This window comes from Schistocerca gregaria, chromosome 6, assembly GCF_023897955.1.
Source record: "Schistocerca gregaria isolate iqSchGreg1 chromosome 6, iqSchGreg1.2, whole genome shotgun sequence".
Lineage (NCBI taxonomy): Eukaryota > Metazoa > Arthropoda > Insecta > Orthoptera > Acrididae > Schistocerca > Schistocerca gregaria.
Genome location: NC_064925.1, coordinates 395,761,103 through 395,778,130, shown reverse-complemented (window position 1 = coordinate 395,778,130; position 17,028 = coordinate 395,761,103).

Sequence of the window (17,028 nt, the reverse complement as noted above, 5' to 3'; positions counted from 1 at the left end):
TGTAATATCTCATGATCATATGGTTATTAAAATTTTAGTCTTTATTTTATCACGATGAAACTAAGAGTTTGGTGTTAGTTTAATGTGATTGCTCTTCCTGTTATTTTTAACGATACAGACACCACAAATACCTAACACGTGTCAAAACTGAGGTTGGTGATTGCATCATAAGTTAATATTTTCTCGTCTTACATCCCGCGTTATAGACAGTCGCAATGTAACATACACCATATAGGGAATGGCTGTAGGAATGTGTGGAGGCCGCCGGGAGTTAAGAATGCCTGTGCAATTCCCAGTTTATTATTCACATGTTTTCATAGTGACATCAGAATCGTACATGCTAAAGGCAGCCATTATTCTCTGTACTACCTCTCTCGCAAACTCTAATTGCTGCTCGCTTTCCTAGATGTAATCGACGCAATGCTGTCAACTCAACTATGTAATATATGCCTACCACGCAGTGTACTAGGAGGAGAATATATTCGAGGGACACGATCAAACAAAGTGAAATAGAATAGCTAATGTTCTGAATTTTGACTGATCTGTGATAGAATACCAGGACTGAACACAAAATCGTTAGGAAATCCTTTCATATCTCCAGTAAGTGGAAGAAAACCTTACGAATGGAATAATAAGTATTCGTATCTATTCTACAATCAGGACGACTCTAACGACATTACGAAATATCAAGGCACCTGGGAGATAATGCATACTATCACGTGTTAACAGATATTTTAATCCGCAGAATAACTTCGTAATTATACATGAAAAGCACACATATGTGGACGTTCTTCAATTCTTATTTAGTAAATTCGTCAGTGATTTACAAAGCCATCTTTAGATAACAGTATGACTGTAATTATGTTGTCGGCTATTGTTGATTCTTATTCGGGAATACTTACTATATATTCCTTGCTGACAGAGTGTTGTTGAACTGTGTTGAGTTCCTCCCGTTAGTGACGCTAGCTTCGATAACGTTACCATTGACGCTACTCAGCGAAGGTTGTCTTCCACATGCGTACGGCGTGTATATCTTCGGATTTCCTGCAAGTTTTTAGACAGAATTCCGTTGAGAAATTTATTTATCACACTGATGCCCACGCTAAATTTAGAGTATCTGAAAACCGTTGTCACTCAAGAAGATCGTGCGATCATTTTAAACACGGCGTGTTGTTTTCATTATTCTGCAACACTGTCCTCACGTGTTTCGTGTACCATGGGGGATCTGCTACGCCATTTGGTAATTGATTTAGTATCATCCACTTAGCTACCGTCTGTCTTCATATGGTAGATGCATACATACAATACAAGAAATGGTAACTGTCTCTTAGGAAGGCGTTATGTGAGCGCGTATCAGCTTTTTTTTAAAAGTAATGGATATCTTGGATGTTACGGTATTTAGTTTCGCTACAATGACAGTGAAGTAACTAAATACGACATCCATCAAGGAGCTCACTATATTCGTGTACAAATTTTCATAATTTTCATTTTTTATTGCTTACAAAAAAAAGTAGCCGATGCTTATGGAATGAAGTGCGCGGAACACGAATTTGTTGCTGTTGTGGTCTTCAGTCCTGAGACTGGTTTGATGGAGCTCTCCATGCTACTCTATCCTGTGCAAGCTTCTTCATCTCCCAGTACCTACTGCATCCTACATCCTTCTGAATCTGCTTTGTGTATTCATCTCTTGGTCTCCCTCTACGATTTTTACCCTCCACGCTGCCCTCCAAAACTAAATTGGTGATCCCTCGATGTCTCAGAACATGTCGTACCAATCGATCCATTCTTCTAGTCAAGTTGTGCCACAAGCTCCTCTTCTCCCCAATTCTATTCAATACCTCCTCATTAGTTATGTGATCTACCCATCTGATCTTCAGCATTCTTCAGTAGCACCACATTTCGAAAGCTTCTATTCTTGTCTAAACTATTTATCGTCCACGTTTCACGCGAGTATCAGGATTAAAATAGACTCCTCAGAGGTACAGGCAGATAAGGTTTTTATGATTCACAGCTGTATTTACGGGACATTATAAGAGCTACAACAAACACGTGGAGACAAGGGTTCCTCTGCTGTAAGTGAAGTAGATGCTTCCAGTACAATGTGGCAACACGACTCGTGTGCGAAACATCAGGACACGTGAGCCTCTCACAGAAGTAGATGTACACAGGGCTCAACAAGCTTTCAGCAGCAAATTGATTAAGAATGTAGGGAAGTCTGCAAAGAGAAAGAAAGTCTTGTTGCTAGGTAGTTCGCATGCTAGGGGTGTGGGCCAACTTCTGCAGGATGAATTAGGGTTGGATTACCAGGTCACAAGTTTTTTCAAACCTAGTGCTGAACTTGGGCAGGTTACAGAGGATTTAGGTTCACTATGTAAAGGTTTTACTAAGGAAGACACCGTGGTTATTGTGGGTGGGCCGGGCAACAGTATTGACAGAGATCCGGGGTACAGCATAAAGTGTGACCTGGCAAAGATTGCATCGGCATCGAATCATACCAGTGTTGGGTTTGTGTCGGTTCTGGAGCGCCACGACCGACCTCATTTGACCTCTTCTGTCAGGAGAGTTAATTTGGAGTTGGAACGGCTACTTGGATCTGGTGCGGGGTCACACATTGGTGTGGTTCGTGTTGATTCACTCTGTAGGTGGGACTATACTAGACATGGCCTACACCTCAACAGGAAAGGGAAGGGTAAACTGGCTGGGCTGATAGCAGGAAATTTAAAGGGGGGAGGAGCTACATCTCATGGTGGAAACTCTTTTTTAGTGTAAGATCAGTGTCCAGTGGGAAACTCAGCCATGCAAGTACTAAAGATGTCAAAAAAGTTCAAGATAGTTGCAAAAGTAAAATGAAAAATGTTAGTATATTTCATCAAAATATTGGGGGATTGAACAATAAAATTGATGAGCTTCTGCTTTGTTTAGAAGATATAGAAACTGAGAATGTAATAGATGTACTATGCCTGTCTGAGCATCACATTGTCACTGATATGCAAAAGGTTAGCATCAATGGGTACAAATTAGCTGCACATGTAAGTAGAGATAATATGATGAGAGGAGGAGTTGCCATATATGTCAAAAGCTTCCACAGTGCAAAAAATTTAGAAACTAAAAAATTTTGTGTAGAGCAACATATGGAAGCATGTGCCACTGAACTTAAACTAAAGGATGGCACTTTCATAATTGTAACAGTGTATAGGTCCCCCTCAGGGAATTTCCAGCTATTTCTGGAAAATTTGGATGCTTTGTTGTGCTATCTGTCAGACAGGGGGAAGCAAATTATCATTTGTGGGGATTTCAATGTTGATTCCCTGAAAGAGTGTAATAGGAAGAATGACCTTTTAGTATTACTCAGTTCTTTCAATTTGAGCTCCGTCATTGATTTTCCTACTCGGATAACAAAGAACAGCAGTACATTGATAGATAACTTTTTTATAGACCAAGATAAGTTTAAGGACATAAATGCTTATCCTGTTGAGAATGGTCTTTCAGATCATAGTGCACAGCTTGTTACAGTACATGACATAGCTCCATGCAGTATAATAAATCAGACTTTCAAAGCAGTGCATTCAATTAACAATATAAATATTGCAAACTTTAGGGAAAGCCTACAGCAGCTAGACTGGGATGAAGTGTATAAGGAACCCGATGCAAACTTGAAATATAACTTATTTCACAATACATTTTTAAGGGTATTTGAAAATTGTTTTCCCAAGAAAATAGTTAAACATAATTCCAAGAAAACATATAAAAAACCTTGGCTAACTAAAGGAATAAGAATATCTTGCAACCGCAAAAGAGAACTGTATCTAACAGCAAGATGGAGTACTGACCCCGAAATTGTTCAATATTATAAAAACTATTGTGCGGTACTAAGAAAAGTTATTAAAAAGTCCAGAAGCATGTGTATCATGTCTGAGATCAGTAACTCTGATAATAAAATTAAAGCAATTTGGAATATTATTGAAAGGGAAACAGGGCAACCAAGAGCACAGGAAGACTTTAGTGCAATAAAATTGAATGACAAGTGCACTAACAAACAATCAGAAATTGAAAATATTTTGAATAATCATTTTTTAAATGTTGTGGAGAAAATAGGATCTAGATCTTCACTAGAAGAGGCAAGGCTATTAATAGAAGAGGCCATACCTGCACAGTTTGAAACAGCTGTAATTCCACCAACCTCTCCCTCTGAAATCAGTAAAATAATAAACTCACTGAAAAGTAAAAGCTCTTCCGGAATTGATGGCATTTCCAGCAAAGTACTTAAAGCTTGTTCCCCACAGATAAGTAGAATTCTCAGCCACGTATGTAATAGCTCTTTGGAGCAGGGTGTTTTCCCTGATAGACTGAAATATGCCATTGTAAAACCATTGCATAAAAAGGGGGATATGTCGGATGTCAACAACTACCGCCCAATCTCTCTTCTGACAGCTCTATCAAAAATTTTTGAGAAAGTAATGTATTCAAGAGTAGCCTCCCATATTTGTAAAAATAAAGTACTAACAAAATGTCAGTTTGGTTTTCAGAAAGGCTTTTCAACAGAAAATGCTATATATGCTTTCACTGATCAAATATTAAATGCTCTGAATAACCGGACATCACCCATTGGTATTTTTTGTGATCTCTCAAAGGCCTTTGATTGTGTAAATCATGGAATTCTTTTAGATAAGCTAAATCATTATGGTTTGAGTGGGGCAGTGCACAAATGGTTTAATTCATACTTAACTGGAAGAATGCAGAAAGTTGAAATAAGTGGTTCGTGTAATGTTAAAACAGCTGATTCCTCAAACTGGGGTGCTATCAAGCACGGGGTCCCACAGGGTTCGGTCTTAGGTCCTTTACTGTTCTTGATATACATTAATGACTTACCATTCCACATTGATGAAGATGCAAAGTTAGTTCTTTTTGCTGATGATACAAGTATAGTAATAACATCCAAAAACCAAGAACTAAGTGATGTAATTGTAAATGATGTTTTTCACAAAATTATTAAGTGGTTCTCAGCAAACGGACTCTCTTTAAATTTTGATAAAACACAGTATATACAGTTCCGTACAGTAAATGGCAAAACTCCAGTAATAAATATAGAATTTGAACAGAAGTCTGTAGCTAAGGTAGAATTTTCAAAATTTTTAGGTGTGTCCATTGATGAGAGGTTAAACTGGAAGCAACACATTGATGGTCTGCTGAAACGTCTGAGTTCAGCTACGTATGCTATTAGGGTTATTGCAAATTTTGGTGATAAGAATCTCAGTAAATTAGCTTACTATGCCTACTTTCATTCACTGCTTTCGTATGGCATCATATTCTGGGGTAATTCATCGTTGAGTAGAAAAGTATTCATTGCACAAAAACGTGTAATCAGAATAATTGCTGGAGCCCACCCACGGTCATCCTGCAGACATCTATTTAAGGATCTAGGGATCCTCACAGTAACCTCACAGTATATATATTCCCTTATGAAATTTGTTGATAATAATCCAACCCAATTCAAAAGTAATAGCAGTGTGCATACCTATAACACCAGGAGAAAGGATGATCTTCACTATGCAGGGTTAAATCTGACTTTGGCACAGAAAGGGGTAAATTATGCTGCCACAAAAGTCTTTGGGCACCTACCAAACAGCATCAAAAGCCTGACAGATAGCCAACTAACATTTAAAAATAAATTAAAAGAATTTCTAGATGACAACTCCTTCTACTCATTGGCTGAATTTTTAGATATAAAGTAAGTAAAAAAAAAAAAAAAAAAAAAAAAAAAAACTTAATCATTAGTGTCATGCAATATTTTGTGTAATGTAATTTCTTGTACAGACATCTTTTATTAACCTGACACGTTCCACATCATTACGAAGTGTCGTATTCATGATCTATGGAACAAGTATTAATCTAATCTAATCTAATCTAATCTGTCGAATATAAAAACCAGATGCGATTTAAACTGTAGTTTGTCAGTGCTCTTGTGTTGCGTTAGTTGTCTTAGTATTGTGACGAGTGTCATGGTGTTTGGCAGTGAATATACGTGACCTGAAGGGATGAAATTTGATAGTTTTGTTACTGTGCACAGTACACTTTTACAAGAATTCCCCGCACCTCCAGTAAGATACCTGTTATGTTTTATAGTTCAAGAAGACGACCATCGGTTAAAGCAGTGAAACAAACAAATCGTGTTTCGGATGTAGGGTTGGAGACCAAGACAAATCGTGGGTTTCACAAGTGTTACACCTTGTGTTACCCTACACGGAATGCTTGAATGCATGTTAAAAATATACCTGCGAAGTTTGCTGTACTTGCTGTTTGGCGTGAACCAACAAAGCGTTCAATGGATTGCTAGTTTTGATGGTTTCTCTTTTGAGGAAACGACTCAGTACCATGGAGGATACTCAGTTGCCCGACATCCCATCTGTCTTTCGCCCTGTGATTCATAGTGAAGGTGTGGAAGTTTCTGTACCCTCACATGTGCCGCGATCAAGCAGCGATAGCGATGACGTTGAACTGAGATGTACAGCAGAAAAAATGCAGACATCTGACAAGAGCACTTCCCCTGTATTTGTACCAACACCGTTATTTAGAGAAACACACCAAATCACAAACTGTGAGCTCAGTGATCTGGTTAGAGATTTAGATGTACCAAATTGTAAATCAGAACTTTTAGAACCATCACTGCTGCAGTGGAATTTACTAGATGACACAGCAAACGAATCTGTGTTTCGGAAGCGTCAGAAAAAACTTGAGTGTCATTTCAGTACTGATGGTGACATTACATTCTGCAGTTCCATTGACTTTTTGTTGGGGACCTGAAAATTAGATACAAACCAGATGAGTGGGGACCTTTTATAGGTGTCTCAAAAAACTACCTGTATGAATGGAACAGTCGCGCAAGGGAAATCAATTCACACAGAGGGAATGGCCACCACCAACACCCTGGTGCATGGGTCAAAAAATATTGCCGACGATCCTCTACCGAATGCGAATATAGTTGTTCACCCACCGTGGCACATTAAGTTTTGACTAATGGTAGAATGAAGCATCGTTTCGGTATTTGAATAAGAAGTTTCCACAACTAATCACACAGAATATGACAAAGAGGTGCTAGATGTTGGGGTAACACACTGAGTTTACTTTAACTCCTGCTCAGCTGCATGTATGTCATCGTTTTCGCAACGTGGCAACATTGTTCTTGGGAAACAGCACAGCCGAAATTTACACGGACGTCATGGACGAATTCATTCATACTTATAAGGTCTTGTTGCAACTCGACCCTGACGATGCATTTCCTTTACTTCCACCTCGATGTGTTTCCAATGGTGAGCAGGACGAGCGGTTGCACTAGGAAATTACCCTCATGGAGCAGTCGCACACATAACGGTGGACTACTGATTGGTTCAAATGGCTCTGAGCACTATGGGACGCAACTGCTGTGGTCATTAGTCCCCTAGAACTAAGAACTACTTAAACCTAACTAACCTAAGGACACCACACACATGCATGCCCGAGGCAGGATTCGAACCTGCGACCGTGGCAGTCGCACGGTTCCGGACTGCGCGCCTAGAACCGCGAGACCGGACTACTGGTATGTTGACGATTTCTGCCAGGTGCTAGAGACACAAACCACAAGAAGAAGGCAAAGAAGCGGTGCTAATAAGGTAGGTAAGTTCATTTAATGTATATATCGTATTTATTACAGTAGCAATATACGTGAAACATGAAGTCCTAACTCCTTTGTTATCCAAAGATATCAGACAGTTTTAATTGCGATATTTGAGCTCAAAGCATCGGAATCTGTAAAGACAGTCTACTTTAGTTTCTATAAAACGTCCATAGCGAACTAGTGTTATTTACTCATGACTGTTTATCGCTAAGTAGTGCAATATGTTTAATCGACCATTTGCTCTTCTTATCTGTTTTTTAACTGTTTCCTTAAAATAATTTTCTGGGAAATATTTAGTACAATTTCGGATGTTCCTTGATGCCTACAACCGATCTTAAACGCATATTTTCGTCAAAATATTAAGTAGGATTAATGTTACAACCAAATACAGTTGTATGAGTCCGGTACCTATCCGCAGACTCAAATTTTCTTTGAACCATTGGGCAACTACATCATTGGGGAAACATTGGTGAAAGAAACAAATTATTAATTTATTGTGTTTGTTGAGCATAACCTGTACTCGCACGAACTCACAGCTACTACGTACTCTAATTTCAATATGAGGTATACTACTTTGAATTGCAATAAACACGCGACAGCCCGTTTAATTTAGTTTATTCTTTCTGAAAACCATTATGGCCTTGGTCAAAACTTCGGGTGAACCGTATCTTTGGCTTTAGGTAGCTTTCACTGCCTATAAGGATTTCTACCTTAGTGTTTAGCATATGGCAGCCTTGTTCCTTCTCTGCACTTCTATGACAGTTTACAACTATAGTACAGATATTTCCACGGTCCATCATCCTGCTGTGTTTGCCAAGGTCCCTTTGAGACGTACCTCAGTAATTTCCGGTGATAGTATAACCTAATGAATTGTGCGTATGACATATTTGGACGTGAATACCCACCTGGGGAGACTAGCCATCCAGGGGAAGTCCTTTTATTTGATGCAATGTTGGCGATTTCGGCGCCAATGATGATGAAATAATGATGAGGGCAACACACACGTAGTCTCAAGCAGAGAAAATCCTCGATGCCTCCTGGAATCGAACCCGGAGCACATCTATCGAAGGTCAGCAGAAGACCACACGTTGCCGACACTACAGCCTAATCCTAAAAAACCGCCCAGGTCCACCCCACAAAGGCCTCACTACCCACTTAGTGACCCTATAAGTAATGGATCCCTGTTCAATTTAGCGAACACCCTCTTCTCCCTATGGTGCAAGTCAACATATAGGCAGCCTACACGATCGCGGAATAATCTGATTCAGACCCTCCAGTCGGCTCTGTATAAACAGTCAGCAGATAGTCATGTCAGCGATGCCATAAATTGTGTGTACCACCGTCTTGCAAAAGAGACTGGCTGTGTTCACCACTTCAGATACCTACTATACATCAAAAGGACCTCTTCTGTTACTAAGCAACACACATCCCAGTTTCCGACTTGAGCCACCACCTGCAGTGCTCTTCGCGGCATCGGAAAGAACAAGTTTCACTTCTGGGATCTCCCCTTGTTGTGTACGTGGGGCGTGCGCTTGACCGCTTCCTTCTCGGCAGCATGGAGACCCGAAACCTCTTCTGTAATAATTAACAACGACTTTGCAAACAGCAGTCTTCATACATATGACATAGAAAGCCGTAAATAAGTGTGCCCTGGTTGACACTGTGGTTCTTTAACTTTTGGAAAGCGTTTGAGTTGGTAAGATGTACTAGTTCTGGTGCATTGTGCGTTATTGCCAAATTTCCGATGACATCATGCACTATTGTCAGATTTCCTCTCGTCTCATTCCTCTCCTCCACACACTTCTAACAAAGGTCCATTGCCCTGTGTCTAGAATTACGGGAAAGCAAAAATTGTTGTAAATTGATGTTGTTGTTGTTTTCTTCAGTCCTGAGACTGGTTTGATGCAGCTCTCCATGCTACTCTATCCTATGCAAGTTTCTTCATCTCCCAGTACCTACTGCAACCTACATCCTTCTGAATGTGCTTAGTGTATTCATCTCTTGGTCTCCCTCTACGATTTTTACCCTCCACGCTGCCCTCCAATACTAAATTGGTGATCCCTTGATGCCTCACAACACGTCCTACCAACCGATCCCTTCTTCTGGTCAAGTTGTGCCACAGACTTCTCCCCAATCCTATTCAATACTTCCTCATTAGCTATGTGATCTACCCATCTAATCTTCAGCATTCTTCTGTAGCACCACATTTCGAAAGCTTCTATTCTCTTCTTGTCCAAACTATTTATCGTCCATGTTTCACTTCCATACATGGCTACACTCCATACAAATACTTTCAGAACTGACTTCCCGACACTTAAATCTATACTCGATGTTAACAAATTTCTCTTCTTCTGAAACGCTTTCCTTGCCATTGCCTTTCTACATTTTATATCCTCTCTACTTCGAACATCATCAGTTACTTTGCTCCCCAAATAGCAAAGCTCCTTTACTACTTTAAGTGTCTCATTTCCTAATCTAATTCCCTAAGCATCATCCGGCTTAATTCGACTACATGCCATTATCCTCGTTTTGATTCTGTTGATGTTCATCTTAAATACTCCTCTCAAGACACTGTCCATTCCATTCAACTGCTCTTCCAAGTCCTTTGCTGTCTCTGACAGGATTGCAATGTCATCGGTGAACCTCAAAGTTTTTATTTCTTCTCTGTGGATTTTAATACCTACTCCGAACTTTTCTTTTGTTTCCTTTACTGCTTGCTCAATATACAGATTGAATAACATCGAGGAGAGGCTACAACCCTGACTTACTCCCTTCCCAACCACTGCTTCCCTTTCATGTCCCTCGACTCTCGTAAAATGCCATCTGGCTTCTGTACAAATTGCAAAAAGGCCTTCGTTCCCTGTATTTTACCCCTGCCACCGTTAGAATTTGAATGAGAGTATTCCAGTCAACATTGTCAAAAGCTTTCTCTAAGTCTACAAATGCTAGAAACGTAGGTTTGCCCTTCCTTAATCTTTCTTCTAAGATAAGTCGTAAGGTCAGTATTGCCTCACGTGTTCCAGTATTTCTACGGAATCCAAACTGATCTTCTCCGAGGTCGGCTTCTACTACTTTTTCCATTCGTCTGTAAAGAATTCGTGTTATTATTTTGCAGCTGTGGCTTATTAAACTGATTGTTCGGTAATTTTCAAATCTGTCAACACCTGCCTTCTTTGGGATTGGAATCATTATATTCTTCTTGAAGTCTGAGGGTATTTCGCCTGTTTCATACATCTTGCTCACGAGACGGTAGAGTTTTATCAGGACTGGCTCTCCCAAGGCCGTCAGTAGTTCCAATGGAATGTTGTCTACTACGGGGGGCTTGTTTCAACTCAGGTCTTCCAGTGCTCTGTCAAACTCTTCACGCAGTATCGTATCTCCCATTTCAGCGTCATCTGCATCCTCTTCCATATCCATAATATTGTACTGAAGTACATCACCCTTGTTAGACCCTCTATATACTCTTTCCACCTTTCTGCTTTCCCTTCTTTGCTTATAACTGGGTTTCCATCTGAGCTCTTAATATTCACACAAGTGCTTCTCTTTTCTCCAAAGGTATCTTTAATTTTCCTGTAGGCAGTATCTATCTTCCTTACATTTCTCCTCCAGCCATGCCTGCTTAGCCATTTAGCATTTCCTTTCGATCTCATTTTTGAGACGTTTGTTTTCCTTTTTGCCTGCTTCATTTATTGCATTTTTATATTTTCTCCTTTCATCATTTAACTTCAATATTTCTTCTGGTACTCAAATATTTCTACTAGCCCTCGTCTTTTTACCTACTTGATCCTCTGCTGCAATTACTACTTCGGTCCTCAAAGCTACCCATTCTTCATCCACTGTATTTGTAAATTGATGATGCCAGAAAATTCAAAACAGCGCAGTCATGCTATAGGATTTTTCCCACTACTATGAAATCACTGGAGAAGCAGGGACGTTGTTCTAAGTATAAATCGTCAGGTAATTAAAAAATCCAAGTTGTTGCATTGTCATCTTGGTGGGAAATTCAAAATATTCAGGAAGGCTGAAAAAGAAAACTAGCGTAGTTCAGTGATATCAAAATACAAGATGTCGATCCAGGATGACTGACGAGGGAAGGCACAGCTCTATGACATCAGAATCCAAGGTGGCGATCCTACATCCCCCATGAAAGATACTGGCACATTCTACATTGCTGCCAGATTTCCTTGGCTTGTTGCAGCTCTCGTGTAAGATTTAGCTACTATTCACAACCAGGGTAAATGACGTTTCTTTTCCCTGCAGGTCCCAAATTCCCAGTTACACAAATGACGTATTTTAATGATTCTGCATTCAAAGATCCATATGTTGGAGAAAACGGTACTGGATTAATCTGCAGCACAAATACCTTGAAGCACTGTATAACCACCTGTCCTTTTCCATACAACATAAAGGATGTATGTGGCAGGGAATACGAAATATAAACCCCTATAATAACACTCACACTAGGCATTATAAAGGTTCTGGATGTTCTGGCAACAATATTACATCACAAATGTGCTCTACCACACTTTAATATTACATGTCACCAAGTCCAGTGCTTGTGCTTGAAAATGTTCCATGAAGATTCGTTGTGTGGAGCCATCGTGAAGAACAGCTCGGTGACTTCCTAAGACACTTGAACAGCATCCACCCCAACATAAAATCTACCATGGGAGTAGAGAAGGACAAAAAACTGCTATTTGTGGATGTGTTGGTCACAAGGGATGGCGAAAACCTGGGACACAGCTTGTACCGAAAACCGATACACAGGGGCCCATTCGTGCTCTCAATATCAAACCACCACTCGAGCCAGAAAAGAGGCATTGGTTAATACGATCGTAACGCCAGCAAAGCTAATACGTGAGCCGCAGCACCTCAATCGCGAAATTCAACACGTGGAAAGTTTTCTGGGGAACAATGGGTACTCCACAAGCTATATTAGAGGTGTAACAGAGCTAAACACTCGGCGAAGTGACAAATTAAGTGACAAGTTCGGGTACGGCATTTCTGCCATACATTCCCAGGAAAACGGGCAGAATCGGCCGTTTATTGCACAAACTTGACGTAAAGACGATTTTCAAACCGACAAAAATGACCAGAGGGAGTCTCAGATTCGCAAAGGACAAAAGGGACCCACTTGCAATTCGGGGAATGTACCGCATACCATGCACATGCGGAAAAATTTTGTCGGAATTACTGAACGGTCAGTCAAAACGAGGTTCAAAGAACATAACCGATATTGCAGGTTGGAGCAGGTGAATAAATCGGCCGTGGCAGAACAAGCGCTGGGTGAGACCGGCCATGTAGTGAAATTTGCCGACACTGAACTTCTGACTGTAGAGAAGCACTATCACACGCGCTTCTTCAGAGACGATATAGAAATACGAAAACATGGGAATAGGTTCAACAAGAAAGAAGAAATCTTTAATATCAACAGATCCTGGCTTCCCGTGCTGCAGCGAACGACCGTCGCAGGTAGCAAGGGGAGAACCGCACCAGAAATGATCGCGGATAAGCCCTCGTACGTTAGCGCGCCAGGTACGTATAGTGTGCGGCTGCGAGCTCAGAGGATGAAACTTTGACATTGGCAGCCACTCATGCTAGTGAAACGTCAGTAAAATTATCAGAAGAACGTCGGCCGAAGAACCACGAGACAGAAGAAAATAGGCAGTATGTGAAAGTATTCGCTGTTATCAGCTGGCAATAACTGCTAAAACTCTGCCTGTCTCGTATCTCATTCTAACTAACAAGCCCATATTCTCCCGTAAGTCTTCTTCTACCCTTTCTTCTACAAAATCATTCCAATCCTTCATGGTCACTAGATTTTTATTGCCCTAACACACTTCAATACCACTATAGTATACTTACTTTGGTATCCGCGTCTCTTGAAGTTCTGCTTCCCACGTTTGCATATACACCTAAACTGTCGTAGTCGGCCTTCATTTGCTGTCGAACCTGATGAGAAAAACATTATCAGTGAACAGTTCCCAGTAGTTCATTGTCTGCGTTACTTTTCTACTCCTAACGAATCCTACATGCATTGTACCATCCATTACCTTGCACTCATGTGAAAAAAATCGTTATCTTCAGTCCATTTCACTTCATTGACCATCACAATATGTACAGTGTCCATTAGATTTCCTTTTTCAGATTTTGTAGCCTTCCTGCTGCTTTCAGACTGTTGACATTCCAACCTTTAATTCGTAGCATGTTATCTGATCGTTGGTTAATCCGACTTTTTCAAAAAATGGTTCAAATGGTTCTGAGTACTATGGGACTTAACATCTATGGTCATCAGTCCCCTAGAACTTAGCACTACTTAAACCTAACTAACCTAAGGACATCACACAACACCCAGTCATCACGAGGCAGAGCAAATCCCTGACCCCGCCGGGAATCGAACCCGGGAACCCGGGCGTGGGAAGCGAGAACGCTACTGCACGACCACGAGATGCGGGCAATCCATCTTTTTCCCAGGGCTATCGGCCTGTAGGCAGTCCTCTCCCACAGATGTGAATAGGTGACTAATCTGAAAATTGTTGCCAATAGAGATATCAACAAGACACTTTTTCAGTTCTAAGTCATATGATCTGTGGATACATGTAATACATCTTTAATGCAGTGGTTTGCGGTGCCTTCTGAAGTGTTAGAAATGACATATTGTGAGGCTACCTTTTATAAAAATGATCAAATGCATGTGAAATCTTATGGGACTGAACTGCGAAGGCCATCAGTCCCTAAGCGTACACACTACCTAACCTAAATTGTCCTGAGGACAAACACACACACACACACACACACACACACACACACACACACATGCCCGAGGGAGGACTCGAATCTCCGCCGGAACCAGCCGCACAGGCTACCTTATAGAAATCTATTTATAGTTAATATATTATGACATTTTTCTTTCGATATAACACCTGCTATTTAATAAAAATTATTTGTATTGTTTACATTTTCGCAATAAAACTGGCCTGTATCCGTTGTACAAGAGGTACTGGAAAATGGTTTCTGACTGAAACCGATCGTACGATCGTAAAAATAAATTGTACAGAAGCTTCATGTGTTACGGTATGTCATTTCTAACATTTCACATGATTCAGAGACCCCAGCCAAATCAGATCAGTGAGCCCGCTGGCTTTTCTTTTGCCTGTTAGCGGCCACGTCTCCTACTACGACGTGTTTAGTGTCGCGAGAGGAGGAATTGAGCTGTAAACGCTTTTAGGACTGGCTATTCAGCAGAACCCGCCCACAGCCGCCACTACGTGAGCTGTCTGCGTCCTCCACGTCGTTTCGTTAGGAGGCCAGCGCTGTCTTTCCATATTTACGAATGTATTAACAGTTACGGAAAACCAAGCTGAAGCCAAGGCTGTATGGCAAAGTGACTGTGTGAGAATACATAAATGTTATAAAAATGTATGTGTGTATGTTACACATCCCGTCATAAACCACAGGACCTATTCCAACCAAACTTGATATACACATCCCTTTTAGTCAGACTTCAATCGCTTTGAGGATAAGAAACACATTCCTATCACTCAGATGTGTGGAAAATGCCGCAGCATGCATGATGCTTTGATACATTTATTCTTTACTACGAAGAAACCCCTACAGTCCAGTCAAGGAAATCCCTGGTACCTGGCAGTGCTTTTCGCAGGCATCAACTGCGCAGCGCGAACAGCTGTAGAGGAAAACAGTAGCTTCTGTAGTGTATGAAGAGGTGTTTCCACAGAAATCGCAGCATACAAACTATCTGGGATCACCTGGCATCAAGTCGACTGCATAAATTTTAAGGTGTTTTGGTGTATACAGCAAAATGAAATTATTTCGATATTATACTACAAAGTTCATTTCGTTTACGATTCTAAGAGAAAATTGGCAAAATGAATACATGGGTAATGCCGGGCTTGTCAGCTAGTTGTAGATACGACAAGATCATGATGTGTTATACCGGTACAACACAAAAAAGCGTTAATCAGTCACATGGTCATCTTATTAGGGTACATAATCTGATAAGGATTAACGGGGAGCATAAAAAGCAGTGCCTGTTCTCTTAATGTGAAAGCGACTGTAGGATGGATCAACGATAGGAGTCAAAGGTGTTTTTATAATAGACTGTGATTGACAGGTCTCATTGCTTTTCCTCTAACGCCGGAACGTGTAAACGAATGAACTGAAAGCAAAGGAGCACAATAAATAGGTAGTATTTTTTAGACACTAGACCAATCATACACATAAATTGTAACAAAACATCTAATTGCACCACAGGTGATACAATGTAAGTGATTTAAAAATAAATTTTTACACATATATGAGTTGATTAATCAGCAACAGAATAATTTTTAGGAGAACTTGAATTACAGGAATATCATTTTTACAACACAGAAGAATGCTGAAATTATAGAGAGGCGAGCTGAAGTGTGCGAGCACCTTATGCTGACATGGAAAGTTTATTTTATTTTCCTTGATTTATAAACCTTACTCTGTTAATAAAGAGGTGGCACTGAAGCCAAGTATCACTGTCGAGATACATGAATAAGGCAGTGTTAACGTATGTATGGCATCAACAATATTCTTTGCACTTCGAATAGAAAGCATGCAAAGCCCAGCGATGGATTTCTAAACCGTCAGGAACGGTAGCTGATCTTATTTAACATGTAGTTATCATTACGTCTTCTTTACACGTTGACTTTGATTATATTGTTCTACTCTGTGTCCTGCAATAGTTGATAATAACAAATATTATATACGGTCCATATGGTACCTTCCTTATTAATACACTTGAAACCAGCTGTATGTAGGTCACGTGACCAACAGCAGGTCATATTAAAATTTCAACCTGCGTGTAAAAATGTAGCCTTCAGTTACTTGCAGATAACTGGTTAGTTCAGTCGGGTGCTGACACATAGTCATGTTGTGGAGAAAGTGAAATAGCGGGCGTAAATAGATACACAAACGTGAGAGGTGGGCCTCTCATTAGTCATTCCGTGCTAATTAGTGTCTCTGCAGCTAGCGTTATTACCGCATATGCACGCATTACATGTTTGACGGATACACTCGTTGCTGGCCTGCTGCAAATACCATTTCAACTTGTTTAACCAAAAATATTAGATGGAGCTAATTATCAATTAAAAACGCGAATACCTGTCAGATGATAGCAAATACATAGCTACGCATTGGTTTTCTGTTGATAATAATTACATTGTTGACTAATACGTAAATTTTTTAATGAAATTCGGGAAAAACCAACCGACCCTACGGTTAATATCCTCTATTTAAATAGTAAATTGCGAATAAAAGAATATTTCTTTACTAGTATTTCCTTTATTCGTGTGAAGAGAAAAGATGTTCTGAATCATTTCACGGTAAGTCTG